This window comes from Rhinopithecus bieti, unplaced genomic scaffold, assembly GCF_001698545.2.
Source record: "Rhinopithecus bieti isolate Rb0 unplaced genomic scaffold, ASM169854v2 scaffold_21726, whole genome shotgun sequence".
Taxonomy (NCBI): Eukaryota; Metazoa; Chordata; class Mammalia; order Primates; family Cercopithecidae; genus Rhinopithecus; species Rhinopithecus bieti.
In genome coordinates this window covers 2,584,770-2,609,034 of record NW_016811100.1, presented here as the reverse complement: position 1 = coordinate 2,609,034, position 24,265 = coordinate 2,584,770, and the positions used below count along the sequence as shown (strand labels likewise).

At 41.0% G+C, this 24,265-nt stretch overlaps 1 protein-coding gene across 1 annotated transcript in view; it reads right to left on the bottom strand.

The window, feature by feature from the left end:
- The window catches only part of NKAIN3 (sodium/potassium transporting ATPase interacting 3), a 751,259-nt gene that overhangs the window by 701 nt on the left and 726,293 nt on the right, over positions 1 to 24,265 (bottom strand). The window contains exon 6 of the transcript XR_001889502.1: positions 10,129 to 11,054. The gene's annotated coding sequence lies outside the window, so the exon portion shown is untranslated. The remainder of the gene's footprint in view (positions 1 to 10,128; positions 11,055 to 24,265) is intronic.

The window sequence follows — 24,265 nt, the reverse complement described above, 5'->3', positions numbered from 1 at the left end:
ATGCAAATTAAAATCACAGTGAGGTATCACCTCACACTGTTAGAATGGAAGACATACTCTTTTTATTCTCTTCTGATCTCACTAACCGCTAGATTTAGTCTTAGTTGGTTTATCAAGCAGGAAATTTCATCCAGTTTAAGGTGGTGGGGTATAATGCAGGTAGTTTTTAAAACATCTTTCAAGTTATTACTGAAAGCCAAATGGATCAACCAGCATAGTTAAAGGACAAAATATGCATGAAAATCATCCTCAAGAAAACTGGATGACAGAAAATCTTCTCAAATCACAGAATTCAGGCACATCAGGCAAACCCCTACCAGCAATAGGACTGGTGAGGGATCAGCAGTTGTATAGTGCAAGTGATAGAACAATGAAAAGCAGCCAAGCGTGGTGACTCATGCCTGTAATCCCAGCAATTTGGGAGGCTGAGGCAGATGGATCACTTGAGGTCAGGAGTTCGAGACCAGCCTGTCCAACATGGTAAAACCCCGTCTCTACTAAAAATACAAAAATTAGCTGGATGTGGTGGTAAGTGCCTGTAATCCCAGCTACTTGGAGGCTGAGGCACGAGAATCACTTGAACCCAGGAGGTGGAGGTTTCAGTGAGCCAAGATCGCACCACTGCATTCCAGCCTAGCAACACAGTGAGACTCCCTGCCGCAAAAAAAAAAAAAAAAAAAAAAAAAAAAAAAAAAAAAAAAAAAAAAAAAANTTCCCTATCACACCTTTTGATCACCTGTAAGAATAGTGTTTTTTCCCACTTATTTTTTTTGTACAATTATATAGAGTCTATGCCAGTTGTTAAAACATCAAATAATTTAGGATCATTTTTTAAATGAATTTTATCTCATTAAATTACCTTTGGATACCTTGTATTTTTTTCCAGTCTAGTTGTATTGTATAAGCATTGATAGTTTGGGTATAGAATTCTAGGTGATAAATGCTCTTTTCTTAGACTTTTGAAGGCATGTTTTGGCTGAGGCGGGTGGATCACCTGAGGGCAGGAGGTCCTGGTGAAAGAGAGAGAGAGAGAAAGAAAAATGAAACACAAACCTAACAAGCCCTACAAGTTGTAAAATTGGAATATCACTAAAACCAATGAAACAAACCCACACATATTCCCAAACATAGAAGAGCCACCCTGAGTGGAACCCAAGTACATGGATATGAGAACAACTGGTGAGTAGAAGTCCTCACATGGTCCCAAGTTGCAAGTGAGTACAGAAAACTGTGTGCAACTGGGGAGAATCATAGAAACCACACTGAACTGAACAGAAGTCCTGAGGCAAAGAGAGATAAGGTTCAGGGAGTGGCTGCTGGGTGGGAGAGGAAGTCAGGGAAAGTGGACTCCAGAAGGTGCTATCAAAACTGAGTGCAAACAGGGTCACAGGCAGAAAACCTTCCTGAACCCTCCTCATTCTTCCATTTTTATTTTTTAAAAATTCTACCACCTTGTTGGAGAAATTACAGCAGTTTTCTTCTGGAAGGCTTCCCGAGTCTGATTTTGTTTGCTCTCTCATAGTGTCATTTTACTTTTCCTCTGCTAACTACATTTCCTGTAAACCAGAAGTTAGCTCTCCATGTTGGATTGGAAGCAGGTTTGATTCTTTGGCAGAAATACTATGCATTAGTGCTGGATGAGTATAGCATCCTGTATCACATCAGAAAGGACCTAAGGTACGATTTCCCACTTTGAATGGTGGGAAGACTGATCAGTATTTCCAGGGGTGACAGCTTAATTTTTCCACCGTGAAGATCTGGTCTTAGTCTGTTCTACATGCTATAACCAAATACCACATAGACTGGGTGATTTACAAAGAAATTTATTTCTCATAGTTCTGGAGGCTGGAAAGTCCAAGATGAGAGTCCTGGCAGGTTCAGTGTCTGGTGAGGGCCTTATTACTGCATCGCACAAGGGCAAAAAAGGACTGGGTGAAGCCTCTTCGATAAAGGCCTTGATCCCGTTCACCAGGGCTTTACTCTAATGATGTAATCACTTCCTAAAGGCCCCACCCTTTAATACAGTCACATGGGTGATTAGGTTTTAACACCTGAATTTTGAGGGATAGTTACACCATAACAGACCTCTGTCAACTAACTCATTTGACTGGTGACCATGGGATTCTGGTGACCACAGAATCCAGTCACTTCTACACACTCTTGCCACCACAGATGTTGCGGAAGCCACCACAAACTCTCACCGGGAGTATTGCCACAGTCTACTCACCTGTTGCTTGATTTTCTTTCCTTTCTTCTTTTCTCCCTGCATTCCCTGGGCAGCTGCGTCACCCTCAACAGGTTAGGTGGCCATTTCTTTGGCAGATGAAAACAAACAAACAAACAAACAAACAAAAACACCTGTCTGGGGCCGCAGCCACGTGCAGAGTGAGTCTGTGATCTGTTGCCTGTTGCCTGTTCCTGTGATTGCTCCCCAATAATCTCTTCTAAATAAAGGAATCAGAGAGATCCTTCAAAAACCCGGGTCCCATCATGTTACTCCTCTGTGCCAAACTCTCGAACAGATTCCTAACTCACTCACAGTCACAGTGGACTGCATGCCTTGGCCTCTGAGGTTTCAGTGATCTGGCCCCTGCTGCCACTTTCAGTTCATCTCCGGCCACCTTGCCCTTCCTCACTCCATGCCCACGTCCTGGCTTCCTTCCAGTCTTTACTTAAACGTCACTTTCCCAATGAGGCCTTTCCTGACCACCCTCCTGCAACAACTCTTATCTTGGCCCTATGGCTCCCTTCCTCTGCTTTGTCTCCACTGCACATAAAACTATCTGAAGTAGTTTTATTTACTTGCTCATGTAATTATTTTCTGCCGCCTTACCTAGAATGTAAATTACATGAAGACTGGGACTTTATTTTGTCCCCCATCACTGCCTGTGATGAAGAACTCTGCATTCAATGCCAGAGAAACTCCTTACCTGGCTGAATGTGAGTGGACAATCAGGTTTGTGGATTCTGCACTTGAGGGGTGAATTACAGCATATCAAATGGAAATTTTGACTACACTTAGCTTTTGCTTTATGCACTCATTTTACAACTTAACCCTCTAACTAATATTTGACACCATTATAGACGACAGTGTCCATATGGCCTCTTTCATAAAATAGATGACAAGAACTTGGAGACACAAGGGGGTATAAAGCCTCTGACTACAAACAGCAAATGAATGCTGATGGTAATGGCCCTAAACATGAAATATACTGGAAAAAATGTACTGGGCTCATAGTCTCAATTTTAATTCAACCCAAATAACATGAGGCTTTCTTGCTTCCAACTCAAACCTCATGTCAACCCAGTACCATACACAGAAAAACCCATAAATCTGACTCCAAAAATCCCTAAGGAGTAATACAAGTCTTTAGTTGAAGTTTTCATTTTGTGAGATTCTGGAGGAGGGGCTATTGCATTGTCAAAATACGCTAAGATTTCGTAACACACTCACCAGACATTGTTTCTCCTCTTCCTCTTTTTAATTTATTTTTTTAAGAAAAGAGCTCATTTACTTGGTAAATTGGAAACTAATAATAGCCCTAATTAAACACTTTACTTCTCCCAATATAGAGCAAAGTAAGAACAAATGAAAGCATGTCAATCCCTAACGTTAAGTGAATTATCTAGAATGATATAATTTACAGCTAGTGGATCTGAACACTGACTCTGAAAACCCAGGCTCTTCTCACTCCATTACTCCTCACTACTACCAAGGTGACCCTCAAGTGAATCATGAGTTCCAAATCCTCTTAATTTGTTTCTCTTTATCACTTTTATTTAGGTGTCTTGTGTATTATTGACCTTTTTGCTTTTTAATTAAAACAAACCCCCCAAATTTTTTTTTCTGTTCACCTCTTCATTCTTATTCACTGCCATGGTTTTAAAATCCCCCCCAAAATTTCTAGTTTTTTGTTTTTTCAGAAGTTAATCCAAATACACTCCCATTATCACCTGCCTGTCCTTATTATCACTTTCCATCTACAATTTACAAATTTTATTTGGAGCTTAGTTTCTAGAAATGTGCCAGAAGCAACTTTTTTTCCAAAGCTCGGTGGGGTAGGGGGCAGAATTTTTTTCTTAATATTTCTTTCAGTAAATAATTTTATTGCCTCCCAAGCTGGTCTTCATAAGAAAGCCTCAGGGAGAACCTCTGCTAAGGCAGTATGGGAAGGAAATGTGGCGCTGGAACCCCCCACAGAGTCCCCACTGGGGCACTACCTAGTGGAACTGTGAGAAGAGGGCCACCATCTTCCAGACCCCAGAATGGTAGATCCACCGACAGCTTGCACCGTGTGCCTGGAAAAGCTGCAGGCACTCCACACCAGCCTGTGAACGCAGCAGCAGAGGCTGTACCCTGCAGAGCTACAGAGGAGAAGCTGCCCAAGGCCATGGGAGCTCACCCCTTGCATCAGCATGCCCTGGATGTGAGACATGGAGTCAAAGGAGATCATTTTGGACCTTTAAGATTTGATGACTGCCCCATCACGTTTTGGACTAGCATGGTGCCTGTGACCTCTTTGTTTTGGCCAATTTCTCCCATTTGGAATAGGAACATTTACCCAATACTTGTACCCCCATTGTATCTTGGAAATAACTAACTTGCTTTTGATTTTACAGGCTCATAGGTGGAAGGGACTTACCTTGTCTCAGGTGAGACTTTGGACTTGGACTTTTGTGTTAATGCTGGAATGAATTAAGACTTTGGGGGACTGTTGGGAAGACATGATTGGTTTTGAAATGTAAAAAGGACAGAGATTTTGGAGGGGCCAGGGCAGAATGATATGGTTTGGCTGTGTTCCTACCTAAATCTCATCTTGAATTGTAATCCCCAAGTGTCAAGGGAGGGACCTGATGGGAGGTGATTGGATAATGGGGGTGGTTTCGGCCATGCTGTTCTCATGATAGTGAGGGAGCTCTCATGAGATCTGATGGTTTTAAAAGTGGCAGCTTTCCCCTGCACACTCTGTGTCTCTACTGCCACCATGTAAGGCGTGCTTTGATTCTCTTTCGCCTTCTGTCATGATTGTAAGTTTTCTGAGGCCTCCCCAGTGATGCAGAACTATGAGTTAATGAAACCTCTTTCCTTTATGAATTACCCAGTTTCAGGTAGAATCTTTTTAGCAGTGTGAAAAAAGACCAATACAGACAGTTTCTAGCAATTTTACATCACTTTTGTGTTCAATGGAAATATTTATAGCATAGGTCAACCTGGTTATCATGTTAACTAGAAGGTGTGGACCAGTGGTTCTGTCTTGAGAATGCATGAGAATCACCTGCAGAGCTTGTTCACAGACTGTTGGGCCCATCCAAGAGTTTCTGATTCAGTCTGAGGTGAGGCTTGAGAACTTGCATTTCTAACAAGCTCCCAGGTGATGCTGATGCTGCTGATTTGGTACCACTCTTTTGAATACTATTATAATTATTCTAATATTTTAAATATTTTTGGCTTTATGGAACTATAATTGAATAGAAATTTTACGTATCTACGGTGAACAACTTGATGTTTTGATATGCATATAAATTCTGAATTGATTGTCCACTCTTGAAGTTTCTTATGTCACGCTAGCCTTTTTTTCTTCCTACCTCTCTAAACTCCCAACCTACCTTTCGTTCTTCCCCCTTGTGTTTCCCATTTCCTCCATCTTCCTTCAACCACACATCTCTATGACATTTCTGATATAGGTCAGTTTAGCTTTTCTTTGTTTTTAGTTCGGCAACAACCATAGTCACAGCTCAGCATAACAGACACAGAACAGTGTGAACAAAGGTCCTCCGTTCCCTCTCAGGCACCAGCTGAGCAGCCTCTACTGTAGCATTCATCTATACCACAGTGAAGATTCTCATTCCTCTACTGTCTTGCTTCTTAGCCTTGCTTAATTCCCCAGTCCTTATCCTGCAGCCATTTTGAATAAACTCTTGTAAAGTACAGAGGACAGACATCTGAAATATCCATTTCTCACCGTTAAGCATGCAACAGGATATGCCTCTGCCACGCCCATCTAATTGTGGTTTATTTGCTTAATATTAAAATGCTCTCAGATATACATAAGCCATCTGCTTTTCCTCCAGATTCACTGAGCCCTGGTGCATTAAGCATCTGTAGAGCTATTTCATTTGATGTCATTAAGGATGGGAATGTGCAAATGTAAATGCCAATTGGAAAGCTTAAGTAGTTTTTCAAATTTTTCAGTCATGCTGTTTACTATATTATTATTCTGGATTAGTCTACTTTAGGTATAATTTCACAGTATCATCAAAGTCCTACTCCAATATTTAGATCCCAAATGACAAATTTAATGGCCTTAGTTAACACCCCAATGATGTAGGTTTAATTTTACGGTTCACCTATTTTTGCTATTTACTTTGCTGAGCTTGAGTCAAGCTGAAACAACTATAAGAAAACAGAGTCTGATTTTCCGTGAAATAAAATGCTACCTTCCTTGTAAAGGATAAACCTAGATTTTCCTAAGATGACACCTGAAAGGACTTTCCAGATGGAGATGGAGGAAATGTAGGTTACATTTCTCTTCTCTCAGTTAATGCCTTAGTCAAATTCCCTTCAAGGAGATGCTCCTTCCCTGGAATGTTCCAGTTCAAATGAGGAGCTGAAACTCTGCTCTCAGTAGCCTTTGACACTGCTGGTTAAAGACCATAATATTTAATGAATGAATGAATGAATGAACTTGAATTTTCCAAATAGGTTTTATGAGGAAAGCCTAAAACGTCTCCTTCCTTGATCTATGGTGCCCAGCCACTCAATCCTTTTTCCCAGAGATGACCAATGCAACTGATTTCTTTTACATCCTTCCTGGGACATTCTACACTTAGACAAATCATCATACAATCCCTTCCCCACTTTTCACGAACATGGTGGCATACTGCACCTACTTCTGCATGTGACTTTTCCCCTTACCCTATCTTGGAAATACTCCAGCACACAGATTCCTTCATTCTTTTCTGATAGCTGCATAATGACCCATTGTATGGCAGTACCATAATTAATGTAAGCAGTTTTCCACTGGTAGGCATTGGGGTTGTTTCTAACATTTTCTTACTACCAAAATGCTTCGATGAAAGCAGTGAATGACTTTTTTACACATATGTGGGTATATCTGCAGGACAACTTTCTAAAAATTTCTGGGTCAAAGGGTATGTGCATCTTTAATGTTAACACATAGTGACAAATCTATACTACTAATACTCCAATTTAAAGTCTTCTCAAAGTAATTAATGCATTTAAAGAGCTTATAAAAGGCTCTGGAATAATGTAAGGGCATTAAACCAGTGATCTGAAGTTAGATAAGATGGTTTATAAGCTATGGGACGTGATTCTTTCATTTGTGTTTTTCTTCCTTGCTCTCAACTTGCTTTTACAAGGCAGAAATTATCTCAATGAGAAAAGGTAGTTTATCTGCCTCATTCTTTTTCATTTCTCTAAGTCACAAAGTAACATAGGCTGCCTTAGGTAATACAACTCAAAGAAGAGATAATTACCAGGACTCTTTTGGCATAGTATTTTTGTCATTTGCATCCTCCCAACCCCAACATCAGGCCCAACCAGAACAAATACCAGAGGCCGAGGACAAGAGTGATTTGTTAGCAAAAAGACTGGAGAGACAAAGGGGCCACAGAAGGCTGAAAAAGAGAGACAGGACATGTGAGACATTTCTCTAGTGCCAGGAGAAAGGGGGCCATATGGTGCCCCTAGATAATAATGTTGTGGTGGCATTATTTACTCTCCTAGTTGACATATTATTTTTGTAACATGCACAGAGGATGAAGATTAAGACAGTCACTATTATTCTATGGAAAGCTAAAGTTTGAGTACATTTTCTTTTTGTCCTAATTTTCCAATTTTCTTAAATGTTGGTAAAATCCTAATACATCAAATACACATTACAATGAAAAAAATACTAAACGAAACTATTTGTAATAAAAGGTTGTGTGGTAGAGTTTGCTATGTGTTCAGTATATTCTATTTCCTTTTCTTTTTGGGCCAGAGCTAGATCCTGTTTTTCTGCTTTCATTGCTGTCTGGTGGGATACTATGATTATGTTCTGGCCTGAGGAATGTGGGCAGAAAGAGGTAATGTGAACCACTTCTAGGCCTGGCCTCTAAAAAATTCCCCATGCAATCACTCCTATTTTCAGTCTTTTTTCTTCTGTACCTGGAGGCAAACAAAACAAAACAAAACCTTCAGGGTCCTAGGTTTTCACAAAACCAGAACACACAATGAGACTGGGTCCCTGAATCTGCTTGGAGGAGAGCTACTCAAGAAAGCTTGAGTTTTATGCCCTCATTAACCGGATGTTAGTTTTCCTTTAGGACTGGCCTCTGCTGACAGATTGCTCTTAAGCATGAAGGCAAGCATAGGATTCAACTTTGTTATGCAGCTTTCCCCAACTAAAAAAAAAAATTCTGCCTTTAACTAGCAGAATTTGCATGCTAGAATATACTTTTGAGTGTATAAACTCTATACCGGTGGCCTCCAGCCCTTGGAACCCATGGGCCACAGGTAGAGTGAATCATGGCTACATGAAAAACTTGACCTATGGCATGGGCAGGGGAAGGGGAGAAAAAGGAAAGTTGAAAGGGTGGGATGGATGAGGGTGAGGGAACACTAACACTTGGAGGGGACTTATCAATATGTCATGTCCTGTGTTGTCTGTTTTCCACAGCAACCCAATGAGACAGGTGTCAGTCTCTCTTTATACAAAAGCAAGAGAACTCAGGCTCTGGGAAGTTTCACTGATCCAAAAATACGGAGTAAATGAATAGTAGAACTGGCACTAAAGTAACAGAGAGAGGGGCATCCCCAAGTATAACAAATACAGAGAGATCAGAGATACAGGAAGGAAAGATAAAGAAGAAAAGAGAAGTGGCTGGGAGCGGTGGCTCATGCCTATAATCCCAGAACTTTGGGATCCTGAGGTGGGTGGATCACTTGAGGTCAGGAGTTTGAGACCAGTCTGGTCAACATGGTAAAAGCCCCTCTCTACAAATACAAAAATTAACTGAATATGGTGGCGCATGCCTGTAATCCCAGCTACTCAGGAGGTAGGAGGGTCCCTTAAACCCGGGAAATGTAGGTTGTAGAGTGCTGAGGTCGTGCCACTGCCCTGCAGCCTGGATGACAAAGTGAGACTCTGTCTAAAAGAAAAAAGAAAAAAAAAGAAGAAGAAGAAAAGAGAATAAAGGGGAGTGGTGAGGGGAACAATGCTGGGTATGGGCCCAGGGGTCTCAGTGACACCTCGACTCCGGCTACTGACCCCTCTTTTTTCTGAACATATTTGCACTGTACCAATGCCTGCAACTCAAGGAAATTGCTTGAGCTGTTTTTTATTCCCCAGGACACTTTGTCCCTTAAAGACACGTTCAATTAAAGAGCTCTAAAAGGATTGCATTAACTGGAGATATCCAGTCTTCTTTTATTTTTCATCACCAAAATGACTAAGACAGAATCAAGCACCATTAGTGCTGATATTTCAGCTCATGTAAGTCTTCATTAGAGCTCTTTAATGTAATCATTTAAAGAGACATCAGCTTTTCAGAAACACACTCTGAAAGCAAACTTAATGAAGTCATTTCTACGTAATCTGGAAGCAAAAATGTCTTTTGTGATTAAATTTCCTTTTCCAACATATTGACTAATGTCAGGTTATTATGTGTCAGTGAGCTGAACAAGCACATATTTTGCTCTACATTGGTATCTTTGTATTCTCAAAGGATTAAGATGGCAAAAGCTGGGAGGAATGACATTAAATTTAATTTCTGCTCAAACAGAGGAAGAGTGCAGTACCCTTATTCTTTGCCAACAATTCTGGTCTTTAAAGATGCATGCAGTTCTTAGTATTTGCTAGTATTTTATACCAAAGAGGTGGTATTGAGATGATTAGGCTTACCCACTGCTATTAACACCTAACACCCTCTCATGGTTTCCTAGTGAATAAAACCTCAACTTCTTGCTTTGACCTACAAGGCTCTGAATAATGCAGCTACCTCCTACCTCCCACCTGTCCAGTCTCAAGCCTCTCTCCTCAACTTACTGGGCTCAACCACAGAGGGCTCCTCTCAGTTCCCTGAACATTGTTCACCTCTTTCCCATCTTGTGGCCTTTGCGCTTACTGTTTTCTCATATTGGAAGCCATCTCCTAAGGTTCTCTGCATCACTGACTCCTTGTTCTTCAAGTCTCAGCTCAGATGCTGCTTCTTCAGAGAGGTGTTTTCTGGCCACCCTATTGAAGGTAGGGCACCATGATCTCACATCCTTTTCCCCTCTATGACACTGTTCTGTTAATTTTTATAAAAAAATGCTTTCTGGTTCTGTTCATTTTTTTGTGGCACTATAATGTAAAGTTATTTTAATGAATTTACTTTTGCTCCAAGTTTACAGTGAGAAAAGATATAGTTGGTCCCTCAATGTGTAATTAGGACACTTTGAATGGATCGATTGTATCTGTTTGGCATAAGGTGAGCTCCAGTGCCAAGCCCAGAGCCTGGCACATTATAGAAGTTCAATAACTACTTGTTGAAGGATTGAATAAATAAAACTGCTGGTACAATAAAATCGTGGCTTTTGGTGAGTTTGTAGTATCTTAGAGGAAGAGAGAGGTGCTACAACACTGAAAATGGGAAATTCACATGAAAATTTTCAAAAAGTAAAAGCAATTAGATTTCACAAATCATAAATTGGTGAATTTAGTGGAAATTCCTGGTAAGATGCTAAGATAATAGTTTATAACATTTTATGAAAACCAATGCCAATCTTTAGGAATTAATATACATTCTCAAATAGCACTGCAGGTTAAAAAAAACCTATGTTTTTCATAAAATTTATATATTAGACTGCACTAGAAAGATTAGGAAGATGTTGAATCTGGGGTTTAGAATGATACTCTATCTAAAGTAATGCATCACCTCAGTTCTTAGGAAGCACATGAGGCCTGACTGATGTGACAATTTGGTGATAATATCTTACTAACTCTTGCTCTATTTAGTGATTTACAGCATCTGGATAAAAAGATGTTTGCATACTTGCAGATCAAATGAATCTGAGAATAACAAATAAGTTGATTTTTAAAATATTAACATTTAAATTGATCTTATCCGATTGAAATGACTTGCTGAATCAAACAAAATTAAGTTTAATAAAAGTCAATATAAGTGCCTGAAATCAAGTCTAAACATTCATTGAGCAGACACAAATGGGGAATTTTTACTTAACAGTTACCTTTGTGTGTATTGGGGGGAATGATAACCTTATGGTTCCAGGTTAGAAAGATTTGATGAGAATGAACAAGGTAATGTGATTGCCAGAAAAGCTAATTTGATTCCTATTTACAAAGCACTCAGAGAATTCATGATGTCATAGGTGTATTTAGGGTTCAATGTCTAATAATGGAAGTAATACTAAATTTCTTAGGGTGTAGAAAGACCAATTCTGTTGAGTAGAACCAACATCTTCCACACAATAAATGTTCAATAATTATATATGTATATATTTTTCTTTTTATTAAAAAATATTTTTTTTTGAGACAGAATCTCCCTCTGTTGGAGTGCAGTGGCATGATCTCAGCTCATTGCAAGCTCTGTGATATGGCTTGGCTGTGTCCCCACTCAAATCTCATCTTAGATTGTAGCTTCCATAATTTCCACATGTTTTGGGAGAGACCTGGTAGGAGGTTATAGAATCATGGGAGTGGGTCTTTTGTGTGCTGATCTTGTGATAGTGAATAAGTCTCATGAGATCTGATGGTTTTGTAAGGGGTAGTTCCCCTACACAAGCTCTCTTCCCTGCCACCATGTAAGACATGACTTTGCTCCTCCTTTGCCTTCTGCCATGATTATTATGTCTCCCCAGCCATATGGAATTGTGAGTCCATTAAGCCTGGTATTCTTCATAAATTACCCACTCTCAGGTATGTCTTTGTTAGTAGAGTGAGAACAGACTAAAACAGTAAATTGGTACCAGGTAGTGGGGCACTGCTGTAAAGATACCCAAAAATGTGGAAGTGACTTTGGAACTGGGTAAGAGGCAGAGGTTGGAACAGTTTGGAAGGCTCAGAAGAAGAAAGGAAGATGTGGGAAAGTTTGGAACTTCCTAGAGATTTGTTGAATGTCTTTGACCAAAATGCTGATAGTGCTATGGATGATAAAATCCAGGCTGAAGCGGTCTCAGATGGAGATGAGGAACTTGTTGGGAACTGGAATAAAGGTCATTTTTTACTCCAGTAAAGAGACTGGTGGCATTTTGCCCCTGCTCTAGAGATCTGTGGAACATTGAACTTGAAAGAGATGATTTAGTGAATCTAGGGGAAGAAATTTCTAAGCGATGAAGCATTCAAGAGGAAGCAAAGCATAAAAGTTTGGAAAATTTGCTTCCCAACGATGTGATAGAAAAGAAAACTCCATTTTCTGGGAAGAAATCGAAGCTGTCTGCAGAAATTTGCATAAGTACCGAGGAGCTGAAATGTTAATCACCAAGACAATGAGGAAGATGCCTCCAGGGCATGTCAGAGATCTTCATAGCAGCCCCTGCCATCACAGGCCCAGAGGCCTAGGAGGAACAAATGGTTTCCTGGGGTGGGCCCCAGGACCCTCTGCTGGTGCAGCAGCTCCAGCCTTGGCTAAAAGGGGCCAAGGTAAACCTCAGGCTGTGGCTTCAGAGGGTGCAAGTCCCAAGCCTTGGCAGCTTCCACATGGTATTGAGCCTGTGGGTGCATAGAAGTCAAGAACTGAGGTTTGGGAACCTCCGTCTAGCTTTCAGAGATCCTCTGAAACACCTGGATGTCCAGGTATGGAAACACCTGGATGTCCAGGCAGAAGTGTGCTGCAGGGGCGGAGCCCTCATGGAGACTCTCTGCTAGGGCAGAGGAGAAGAAAAATGTGGGGTTGGAACCCCCACACAGGGTCCCCACTGAGGCACTGCCTAGTGGATCTGCGAGAAGAGGACCACTATCCTCCAGACCCCAGAATGGTAGACCCACTGACAGATAGCACGATGCATCTGGAAAAGCCACAGACACTCATCGCCAGCCTATGAAAGCAGCCAGGACGGAGGTTGTACCCTGCAAAGCCACAGAAGTGGAGCTGCCCAAGGCTGTGGGAGCCCACTTCTTGCATCAATATGACCTGGACGTGAGACATGGTTAGTCAAAGGAGACCATTTTGGAAATTTAAAGTTTAATGATTGCCCCATTGGATTCCAGACTTGCAGAGGGCCTATAGCCCTTTGGTTTTTGTCAATTTCTCCAATTTGGAACAGGAGTATTTACCCAATGCCTGTACTCCCATTAGATCTAGAAAGTAACTAACTTGCTTTTGATTTTTACAGGTTCATAGGTGGAAGGGATTTGAGTTGTCTCAGATGAGACTTTGGAGTTGGGATTTTGTATTAATGCTGGAATGAGTTAAGACTTTGGGGGACTGTTGGGAAGGCATGACTGTGTTTTGAAATGTGAGGACATGAGATTTGGGAGGGGTCAGGGGCAAAATGATATGATTTGGATGTGTCACCCACCCAAGTCTCATCTTGAATTGTAGCTCTCATAATTCCCATGTGTTATAGGAAGGACCCAGTGGGAGGTTATTGAATCATGGGGGCAGGTCTTTCATGTGCTGTGCTCCTAATAGTGAATAAGTCTCATGATATCTGATGGTTTTATAAGGGGGAGTTCCCCTGGACATGCTCTATTCCCTGCTGCTATGTAAGACGTGACTTTGCTCCTCCTTTGCCTTCTGTCATAATTGTGAGGCCTCCTCAGTCATGTGGAACCATGAGTCTGTTAAACCTCTTATTTTTTATAAATTACCCAGTCTCAGGTATATCTTTATTAGCAGTGTGAAAGCAGCCTAATATACTCCACCTCCTGAATTCAAGTGATTCTCATGTCTCAGCCTCCCAAGTAGCTGTGATTCTCCCAAGAATCAAGTGATTCTCATGCCTCAGCCTCCCAAGTAGAATTGCAGGTATGCACCACCACACCCAGCTGATTTTTTTTTTTTTGTATTTTTAGTAGAGATGGGGTTTTGTCATGTTAGCCAGGCTAATCTTAAACTCCTGAACTCAAGTGATTCAGCCACCTTGGCCTCCCAAAGAGCTGGGATTACAGGCATGAGCTACCACACCCAGTCAATAATTATATATTGAGTGTACTTTTAATAGGATGTAATTGAACTTAGGTCTTAAAAGATGTGGAAATATATCTAGCATTCAAGATGATATAAGCATTGTACATGAAGAGCTCCCAAATCATATAAGCATGAAAGAACAAGGGCAGTGTTTGGACAACAGCAAGAAAGAAACACATTGTGTGTAATAGACAAGGCTGATAATCTATGTTGGGTCAGATAATGGATGAGTTTATATATCAAGATGAGAAATTTGGATCTGAGTCTTTCTTCTATTTCAAGATTTTAAGCAGGGTGATAAAACAAGGCTCACATTTCTTACTTTAGAAATATAATACTGAAAAGCAGAGTTTTGGGGGATGGGGGAGGGCTTCATGAAGAGACTAATAAAGAGTGCCATAATAAACGTAGTGGTAGTGGGATTGCAGAGGAGGAGCAAAGAGATGATTAACTTATTTTGACACAGGCAAAACATGAAAGAGAAGAAAAATAATATATACTAGTCTGTAGTTTAAATCATAGCTATGATTAGATTATAGGAACATCTAATATGTGTCATGCCTAATGTCATTCACTTCGGTAGGGAGGGCACCATGTTTGAGAGGCTGAATTAGAGACCTGAAGCCAGTGAATGAGACACAGAGTTTATTGAGGGGACTTACATATGGGGCAGTCCAGTGATAGTGGGCTGGAGAGGAGGACTGCAACCACTTGTAAAAAGCATGCAGTTTATATGACATTTTCACTTATCACCCTTCTGCTAGCAACCTCCACTTGGCAACCTTCATTTAACCCAAAACAAAGAGCCTCAATCTCCTGCATGGACTGCCTTCCACAGGATGGACTAGGGGCTCAGATGTTCCTCATACATAAGAGACTAATCTCTGCGTTGGCCACTCCTGGATTCTTTAGCACAGGTCTCCAAACACACATTCTTCTTAAGCCTTAGGGTCATTCTTAGGGTATGCTTAAGTGAAGTTTTTGCTATAAAATGTATCTGCCATACAATATTGAGAGGTGACAGCGTGCTAGCAGCCCTCGCTTGCTCTTGGCACCACTCCGGCCATGCTCCAGCCCTTCGGTCTGCTGCTGGGCTATGAGGGCTCCTCTCTGGGGCTGGCCAAGGTCAGAGCCGGCTCTCTCTGCTTGCAGGGAAGTGTGAAGAGAGAGGCGCAGGTGGGAGGCGGGGCTGCATGGCACTCGCCGGTTGGTGACTGTTCCAGGTGAGCGGGGGCTTGGGAAGCCCCACACTTGGTGCAGCCGGCTGGAGCCTGCTGAGCTTGATTGGAGGCTGAATCCTGTGCGTGGACCGCCATTCCCTCTTCACGGGATCATTGGCCATGATAGCAGGTCTCTGTCTCTCTCTTGCTTCCCCTCTTTTCCTCTTGATTGTCTGGGACGAGCTCCCTCTGGGCTGCCAGACTGCCTGGGCAAGCTGCCGCAAAGTCCTGCCGGGGGGCCAGTGAGAGGTGAAATCAGCTGGGTTTCTGGGATGGGTGGGGACTTGGAGAACTTTTCTGTCTAGCTAAAGGATTGTAAACGCACCAATCAGCGCTCTGTGTATAGCTAATCTGGTGGGGACTTGGAGAACTTTTCTGTCTTAGCTAAAGGACTGTAAACGCACCTATCAGCACTCTGTCAAAACGGACCAATAAGCTCTCTGTAAAATGGACCAAACAACTCTCTGTAAAATGGACCAAACAACTCTCTGTAAAATGGACCAATCAGCAGGATGTGAGTGGGGCCAGATAAGGGAATAAAGGCAGTCTACCTGAGCTAGCAGCTACAATCTGCTGGATCCCCTTCCACTCTATGGAAGCTTTGTTCTTTTGGTCTTTGCAATAAATCTTGCTGCTGCTCACTCTTTGGGTCTATGTCACCTTTATGAGCTGTAACACTAACCGCGAAGGTCTGCAGCTTCACTCCTGAGGCCAGTGAGACCACGAACCCACCGGGAGGAACGAACAACTCCAGACATGTTGCCTTTAAGAACTGTAACACTCACCCTCGAAGGTCTGCAGCTTCACTCCTGAAGTCAGCGAGACCATGAACCCACCAGCAGGTAGAAACTCCGGACACCTCCAAACATCAGAAGGAACAAACTCCAGATACACCATCTTTAAGAACAATAACACTCACCGCGAGGGTCCACGGCTTCATTCTTGAAGTCAGCGAGACCAAGAACCCACCAATTCCGGACACGATATGATTTCCATTTGTCCAACGAGGCATAGGAATTCAAATGCTCATCCAAGGGAAAAGGCAGTCATATCAGCAATGTAAACTTTTCTTCTTAAAATTTGGCTTATAAGTAGATACTCTGAGACTAGACTATATTTTGACTTTGATAAATGGAAATGGAAAAAAATGTATGAATTTTTATGTTGTGCTTTCATCTCTAAGAGTAGAATCTGGAATATGTCGCTAAAACAAGCCTCCCTGCCTCGTTTTAAATAAAGTTGCAGAACTACGAAAAATTGCAAAAGCAATACAGAAAGTTCCCATAAAATTTAACACCCTCCCTTTTTTTTTTTTTTTTTTTTTTTGTGATGAATGCACTGTGAGGTACTAGCAATTGGTTCAAGACAAATTCATTCATTGTTTTTGGGAAAGTCTGATCTTGGGATGGAATCCCAGTGAGATGACTCAGGTCAGATGTTTAATGTTCTGTCAAATGATGTAAAGAATACAGTGTTATTTTAAATAATCTTTGTGGAGATTACAGTATTCTCATGTTAAGGGGATTTTACTCCCTGGCTGGGCTGTGGTGGAGGATATTTTGGTGACCTGACCCAGAGGCAATGAACAAGTCAAAAGTGGGCAGATCTCCTTGGGAGCAACAAGATAGAGGCAGGGGAGCAAGAAGAGAGAGTCTGGTGGAGACCAGCCTCTGAAGGTGAATTCAGAGTGTCTCTGGACCCATTGGTACCTGAGACCTACTTTAAGCTTTTCTTTTCTGGAGTATATTTAACTTTAGTAACATTTGTTAGTTACAAAGGTTTGTTCCAACTTTGCTTGCTGAATCAAAAGAGAGGCCGAGTTCCCGTTTTGGGAAGAGGCAGTGTGGAGTGAGCGGCAGGGGTGAGAAGTAATTGGAGTCGGGGCATTGGTGGGGAAGCCCAGAGCAGCTGTCTGCAGTGGGCAGTGGCGTCTCCTGGGTGCACTTGCAGAACATTTAAATCCTCTCCAGCATTGCTCAGAAATTTTTAGGGGATGGGCTGGTTTCCTATAGTCATGTAGCTTAAGACTTTTATTTGTGTATGAAATAGGGGGGTAATCCTCCAAAATCTGAAGAATTCAGGAACATTCAAAATGCATGTGGTTTCCAAGTTTACTACAATAAATACATAATACAGTGAGGAAAATGTCTTGAAAACAGTAGTCATCTTGTACTTCAATGTACATTTTTATTCATAGTTGAAAAGAATAGTCTATTACTGGTAACTTACTGTAAATTTACTTAGAATCAAAGGGCCCAGAGAGACATAAAAAAATGTATGTAGTTTCTATTAAATAACACTTTCTGGTCACTTTCAAATATGATTATAATATACAGGTATTATATGCACAAAAATGTAAAAAGTAATTGTGAAAGCAAGTCTTGTTATCAGTTTGTATAAGAAAAAAGACATTTATTTTTTCACAAGCTACCAACATCATATAGGATAGCTCCTGATAGGCTTTGACTCTTTCAATTAATTCATCTCGTAGCTCAAACATCTGTAGAAAAGAAGTTAATATACAGTGAAGTCACTACACAGTGTTATGGGACAGTAGAAATTCATATCAGTACAAAATATCATTGAAGATTTTTACATTGAATTCCAGTGTCAAGATCGAGAGACATCGTTGTTGGCAAGCAATCTAAGAATTATTTGAAGATTGAGAGTTGTTGTTTTTTTAAATGATTTCTGCTGGTAAAATGTTAAAGATTAAAACATGTAGTAGAAATAGAAGGTACAATGTTCTTGTCTTTCTGTCCCTCTTACCAGCAACCTGTGCCTTTGAAATAGAATGAAATGCTCTAGGTACTTCCAATATTTTCCATAAGATGGCAGAGTTGGTATTGTGAAGGTGAGAGCAAACCACTTTAGTTCTGTCAGTCACAGCAACAAAAAGAGGCTTAGAATCATTCTCACCATTTAAACATTGCTCTCGTGCTTTCAATAATCATCATCAACATAATAATAAAGCAATAATATCTAGTTTTTAAAAACAATAATGAAAAACCCAGATATATGTCAATCTGCAATTACATCATGGTTATCCAGGCACTCCCTTTGAGCACTGCTTTTGGTCTTTTACTGAGTTCCTTTAGTTGCCTGTTCTGTTAAGTTTTATTTAAACACTAACCAGTCAAACTGGGTCCAATGTCATCTCTCTTAGATCACCACACACGTAACAAGAAAATGTCTGTTGGCATCACTGAAGCAAGCAGTGTTCATAGTCGTTTTTGATTGTTAGGAGCTGTAGATGTGCTCTTTTTAATGCAAATTCAGAGATCTGTCAGATGTGCTTTGGTTTGTTTAAAATGGATGACCGCCGTTCTGAAATGTTAGTCAAGTCCTGAACAAGAGGGGGCTTATTTTGTCCATTTGTTCCTTCATCCAGAGCCCTAACTACTCAGATAAATGGAGCGGTCTAGGAGGACTTCAGGGTCATAGCACCAAAGGTATTGGTTGCAGAGGGCAAACTCAAGGAAAGCAAATCATTGACCATGTGAAATCCACACTAGGATTTACCTCCTAAACGCCATAAATTAAACATGTGAATTTGATTTGTTTTTATCACTCTCCAAGCTTTTTGCAAAGACAGATGCTCACTAAGTGTTTGTTGAATGCTTAGGGAGACAGAAGAGGGTTGCAAATGGGCTTTCCATCATCCTGGGATTGCTGGAGCTCTGAATCTGGAAGAAGAAAAGCACTGGCACCTCCTATCAGAACCTGGCTTGTGCAGAGCACTATTGGGGATTTTCTCAGGGCCTTGAGGGTTATACACACCTCTTCACCACTGGACTAGGAGCTCCCTGTGGGTAGAATCTGCTTTTTTTTTTTTTCTGCTTTATATTTCTAGTGCCTGCACAGTGACTCACATACAGTAGGTACTCAGCAGGAGTGTTTTCAAAGAAGGAAGCAGCAATCATAATTTGTCCCCCAGTGGATACTGGCAAGTAGTGTGGCTCGAAGGAGGTCATCTAATGCTGTCTCACCTAGGGAGCTAGTTTACCAAATGCTGGTATGGTAGCAACCTGCAGTGAAACTTCCAAGTCAGTAGTATCTTGTGGGTATTGTCAGTTTTACACACCAGAGAGAAAATCAGACTTGTCCATGAATGAAGAAGAAACACGTCCCTGTTTGATATAAGCTCTGCTATCAACAGAGAGGAGATGAGATTTCCTTTTACACAGTGCTGACAGACCAAGAATGTGATGGGAAGCAAGTTTGTTTGAGTGTGAGCAAGATCTTGTGGAGGATGACAACTTCCCACCGAGAAAACATGCCACACCCATGCTTGCTATAAATGCTTCTCTTTTGTGTGAAATGTTCCTGGGATTTTGGTAACTTTGGAACTGAAAAAAAACTAGGGCATTCTGCTAGAAGAGACAGTTTGGCAACAGCTAGGTAAAGGAAAATTTATCAAAGGAGAAAATTTTAGAGAAGTCATGTCAGTGCCCACAATCTTGAAAATCTATTCTTTTTTTTTTTCTTTCTTTTTTTTTTTCCTAGAGATAGCATCTCACTATACCATGGCTCTTATTCAGAACATGCATGGAGCATGTCTGCAGACTTACTGACACTTTGCCCTTTTAGCCATTTTGAAAGGAGAGGCATTTTGGAAGACTCTTTCTAAAATATAGTTTATACCAACCTAATTGTTAACAAGGCCATGATGAGTGCGGGGCCACCACGTATTGTTGTGAGGTTATGGAAGAAACAGGAATGCCAGATTGAAAGGGCTCTCCATTCGAATTATAGACATTGAAGATATATATGGTTATCAGAAACAGTTTTCCAGAGATGAAAATAAGATATCTTATTTAAATAAAAGTCAATAATTAATTTCAGGACAAATGAAGGGAAAGTATCTGGAGAAAATGGTACCTGTTCTTAATTCACACAAATGAATTTTTAAATTGATGATCTGAAATCATCATAATATAAATGAAATGCTGTTTTGTAAAGCAATACAGTGCTGCCTGCAGACTCTTACATTAACTATTCCCATAAAACTGTAGTTTAGATTTTTATACAAGTTTTCTATCTCTGTTCCTTTAGGTAGAGATAGTGTGTTTAATTATTGCCACTCTTTCTGCTTATTTACATAATATCTACTACACCTTTCTCATTTTCTGTTTCTAATCTGTTGTGTGCTTGAAGATTATTTCATTTAGATAATTCAAACTGTGTATCATTAAGAGTAGATAGGATTTAAACAAAGGGTTAAAGAGCTTTTCTATAAATAAAACTCAGGAGTTTTAGAGTATGGATTTTATAAAATCTATTGGGATAGAGATCTATTTGTTTTTTTGGTTCTTAGTTCTGTTGTGGATACATGAGGTTGCCACACAGCAGAGTTCTTTCACATTTAGGAAGTCTCAGAAAAATTTGAAAGTTAAGCTCACCTGAGAAGACCATTTTTGTCTTTTTTTTTCTACCTCCAATGGCAGAAATTCCTTAGTGTTTTCAGATCAGAAGTTCTCAGTGTGAGTTATCACCCCTAAGTTCCTACCACAGGATGAGAAAGAGCTTTGTTAGTCTATGTCAGGCATTTTGCTTTAGGAACTGATATGGATATTAACTCCTTTCAGTTTGGATTTCCCCCTAAGGAGGTAGAAGTATTTCAAAGTGTTAACACCCAAATTTTCTTTGAGTTTTACAGGATTGAAATAGAATATCTATGTCTTTAAAAGAAAATGAGACATATTCTTACTACAGTTATCATGGGTGCTATTAATAATCTGGCCTTCTAGAAGCATCTGTCATCTAGCATCGTAGATTTGCAGGGGCCATTTAATGAAAACTCTCCATTTTCTTAAAGGTTGTAATTATTATGTAGCACTATACTTATAGATGTGGAAATAAGAGGTTAGGCAGAATAGAATTAAGGAATGTTGTAGATGGCCATGAGCACTGAACAAATGAGGAAAGAATAAAATAGGACCAGGAATTATCTTCTCAACCCTTCCCTGAAACTGCTGCCCAAACTTCCTTTTTGACAAAGATTAATAGGGCCATTGCAATTTAAGCTCTGAGACTTCAGACTAAAGACTTTGTGGGGCTAGGAACACAAAGAGAACTTTACAGAGGGCCAAGTGATTTTGTCTTCTGGGTAAACCTTAGATAATTTGAGTTCCATAATCAATGGCTTTTCTCTTTGTTATTAAAAATTCTAACACCAACTGATTTTTAAAATCCATAACATTAAACAAGTGGCTTAAAATAATAAATGGAATTAATGAGCTTTGCTTGTGCCATAGAAACAAATTAAGCTAAGCATGCCACACAAATTGTCCAACATTCTGTTCTCCACTGTTATTTCACTTGGGGCTCCAGACATTATGTTTTGCCTAAAAATATCATGTACAGGGAATATTTTTTTCTGGTTTAGATACATGTCAAAAATAAAAAGCTATAACATTACACAAATATTAAAAGTTATTAGTAGAAGAAATGGGTTAAATATTATGGTTTGTAATAACAAAACCCCTGGACAATGCAAAGAAAAGGCTGAGCAACACAACGCAAGTTTCGATGAAGGAACCAGAAAGCTAATCAACATTTACATATGTCATACTCTTATTTGCATTATCATTATCTGAACTCATTAGAAATAATTGCAATGATTATGCTTGGTTTCATATCAGATAGATGGTCCTAGTATATTATCTTATAAAACTACATTGCATGACTGCTATTTGAGGTTAGAAGTAGATTTGAGAAACCAGAAGGAGAAGAGAGCAATCCCCTTTAAAAAGAGTTGTCAAAGAAATGAAACGATGTGAGGCAGTTAAAAAGTGACTTTAAGCACTGATTTGCCAAATCACTTCCTTAGGAACAAAATTTTTAGAAGAGACTGACACCCAGCAGTTAAAAGTAAGCTATTTTCATGTTTGATGAAAAATAATCAGGAGGCTTGTCTAGGGCATATGGGATTACATTTAAACCAAGAGTAAAGAAAGAAGGTGGCAGCCAGGACTGAGCTGTTCTCTCTTCTGGGAAGCAAAGAACAGTGATCTGAGGTCTAGGATTTCTTATTTGTCCTGAGAAGACAAAAGCAAAGATGAATAAAAAGCAAAGACAAGACAAAAGCAAGACAAACATCCACTAGAAGGTGGCTTTCTGATGCTCAGACCCAAGCAGAGGGAAGGCAAAGAGCGGGTAAGCCAATAGCAGGTGTCTTTCTGTAGCTGCCCTGCAGCCTTGATTAGCAGGGTCAGAACAAGCGCAGGCAAAAAAGGCGTTGAATTGTAGTCAACAACAAAGCCCTGGTCTAGTCAGGACTTGTTACAGCTGATGGCCACCAAGTGTAGAGGAAAGAAGACTAGACTGAGAGCTTGCATAGCAGCCCCGATGGGATGGGACATGAAGCAAAACCACTGTAACTACCAGCCTCAATCTCCTCATCTGAAAACGGGGCAAATGGAATTGCTGAGGTCCTTTTCAATGCTAACATTGTGTTGTATAGAGAAAATGACTCATTGTATTAGACATATTATTTCTTTTAGCTTTCATTCCCTAAAATAATAATTTACCATTTGTTGTTTAAAGAAATGGGCCATATGGCACATTTTAGCAATGTGATTATTTAGAAAAGGGTACACTTGACTGTTGAAGTTTGATTGTGGATGTGTGTGTACATGAATAAGTCACCCAATCTTGTTTAAATTATCAGTGACAACTGCCAGATTTGCAAACACTAGGTATTAGGAGAATATAACACTTTTCAGTGACTTCATGGGATATTGCTTAATAAGCAGAACCTGGAAGATGTCTCTGTTTCTGTTTCACTGTCTCTATCTCCTTGTCTCTGTTTCTGTTTCTCTCTCTCTCTCTCTGTCTCTCTCTCTCTCTCTCTCTCTCTCACACACACACACACACACACACACACACCCAACCTAGGAAGAATATGCAATACAATACAATTACAGATTCCCAGGCAAGATGGCCGAATAGGAACAGCTCCTGTCTGCAGTTCCCAGCAAGACCAACGCAGAAAGTGGGTGATTTCTGCATTTCCAACTGAGATACTCAGTTCATCTCACTGGGACTGGTTAGACAGTGGGTGCAGCCCATGGAGGGCAAGCAGAAGAAAGGTAGATCAGTGTCTCACCTGGGAAGTGCAAGGGGTTGGGGAACTCCCTCTCCTAGCCAAGGGAAGCCATGAGGGACCATGCCATGAGGGGTGGTGCACTCTGGCCCAGATACTACGCTTTTCCCATGGTCTTCACAATCCACAGGCCAGGAGATCCCCTTGGGTGCCTACAACACAAGGGCCTGGATTTCAAGCACGAAACTGGGTGGCCATTTGGGCAGACACTGAGCTAGTTGCAGGAGTGTTTTTCATACCACAGTGGTGCCTGGGAATGCCAGCAAGACAGAACCATTCACTCCCCTGGAAAGGGGGCTGAAGCCAGGGAGCCAAGTCATCTTGCTTGGCAGATCCCACCCCCAGGGAGCGCAGCAAGCTAAGATCCACTGGCTTGAAATTCTCCCTGACAGCACAGCAGTCTGAAGTGGAACTGGGACACTCAAGCTTGGTGGGGGTAGGGGCGTCTGTCATTAATGAGGCTTGAGTAGGCAGTTTTCCCCATACAGTGTAAACAAAGCTGTGGGGAAGTTCAGTCTGGGTGGAGCCCACAGCAGCACTGCAAAGCCACTGAAGCCAGACTGCCTCTCTAGATTCCTCCTCTCTGTGCAGGGCATCTCTGAAAGAAAGCCAGCAGCCCTGGTCAGGGGCTTATAGATAAAACTCCCATCTCCTGCGGACAGCACCTGGATGTGGGCACAGCTTCAGCAGACTTAAACGTTCCTGCCTGCCAGCTCTGAAGACAGCAGCAGATCTCCTGCTAAGGGAGAGACTGCCTCCACAAGTGGGTCCCTGACCCCCATGCCTCCTGATGGAGAGACACCTC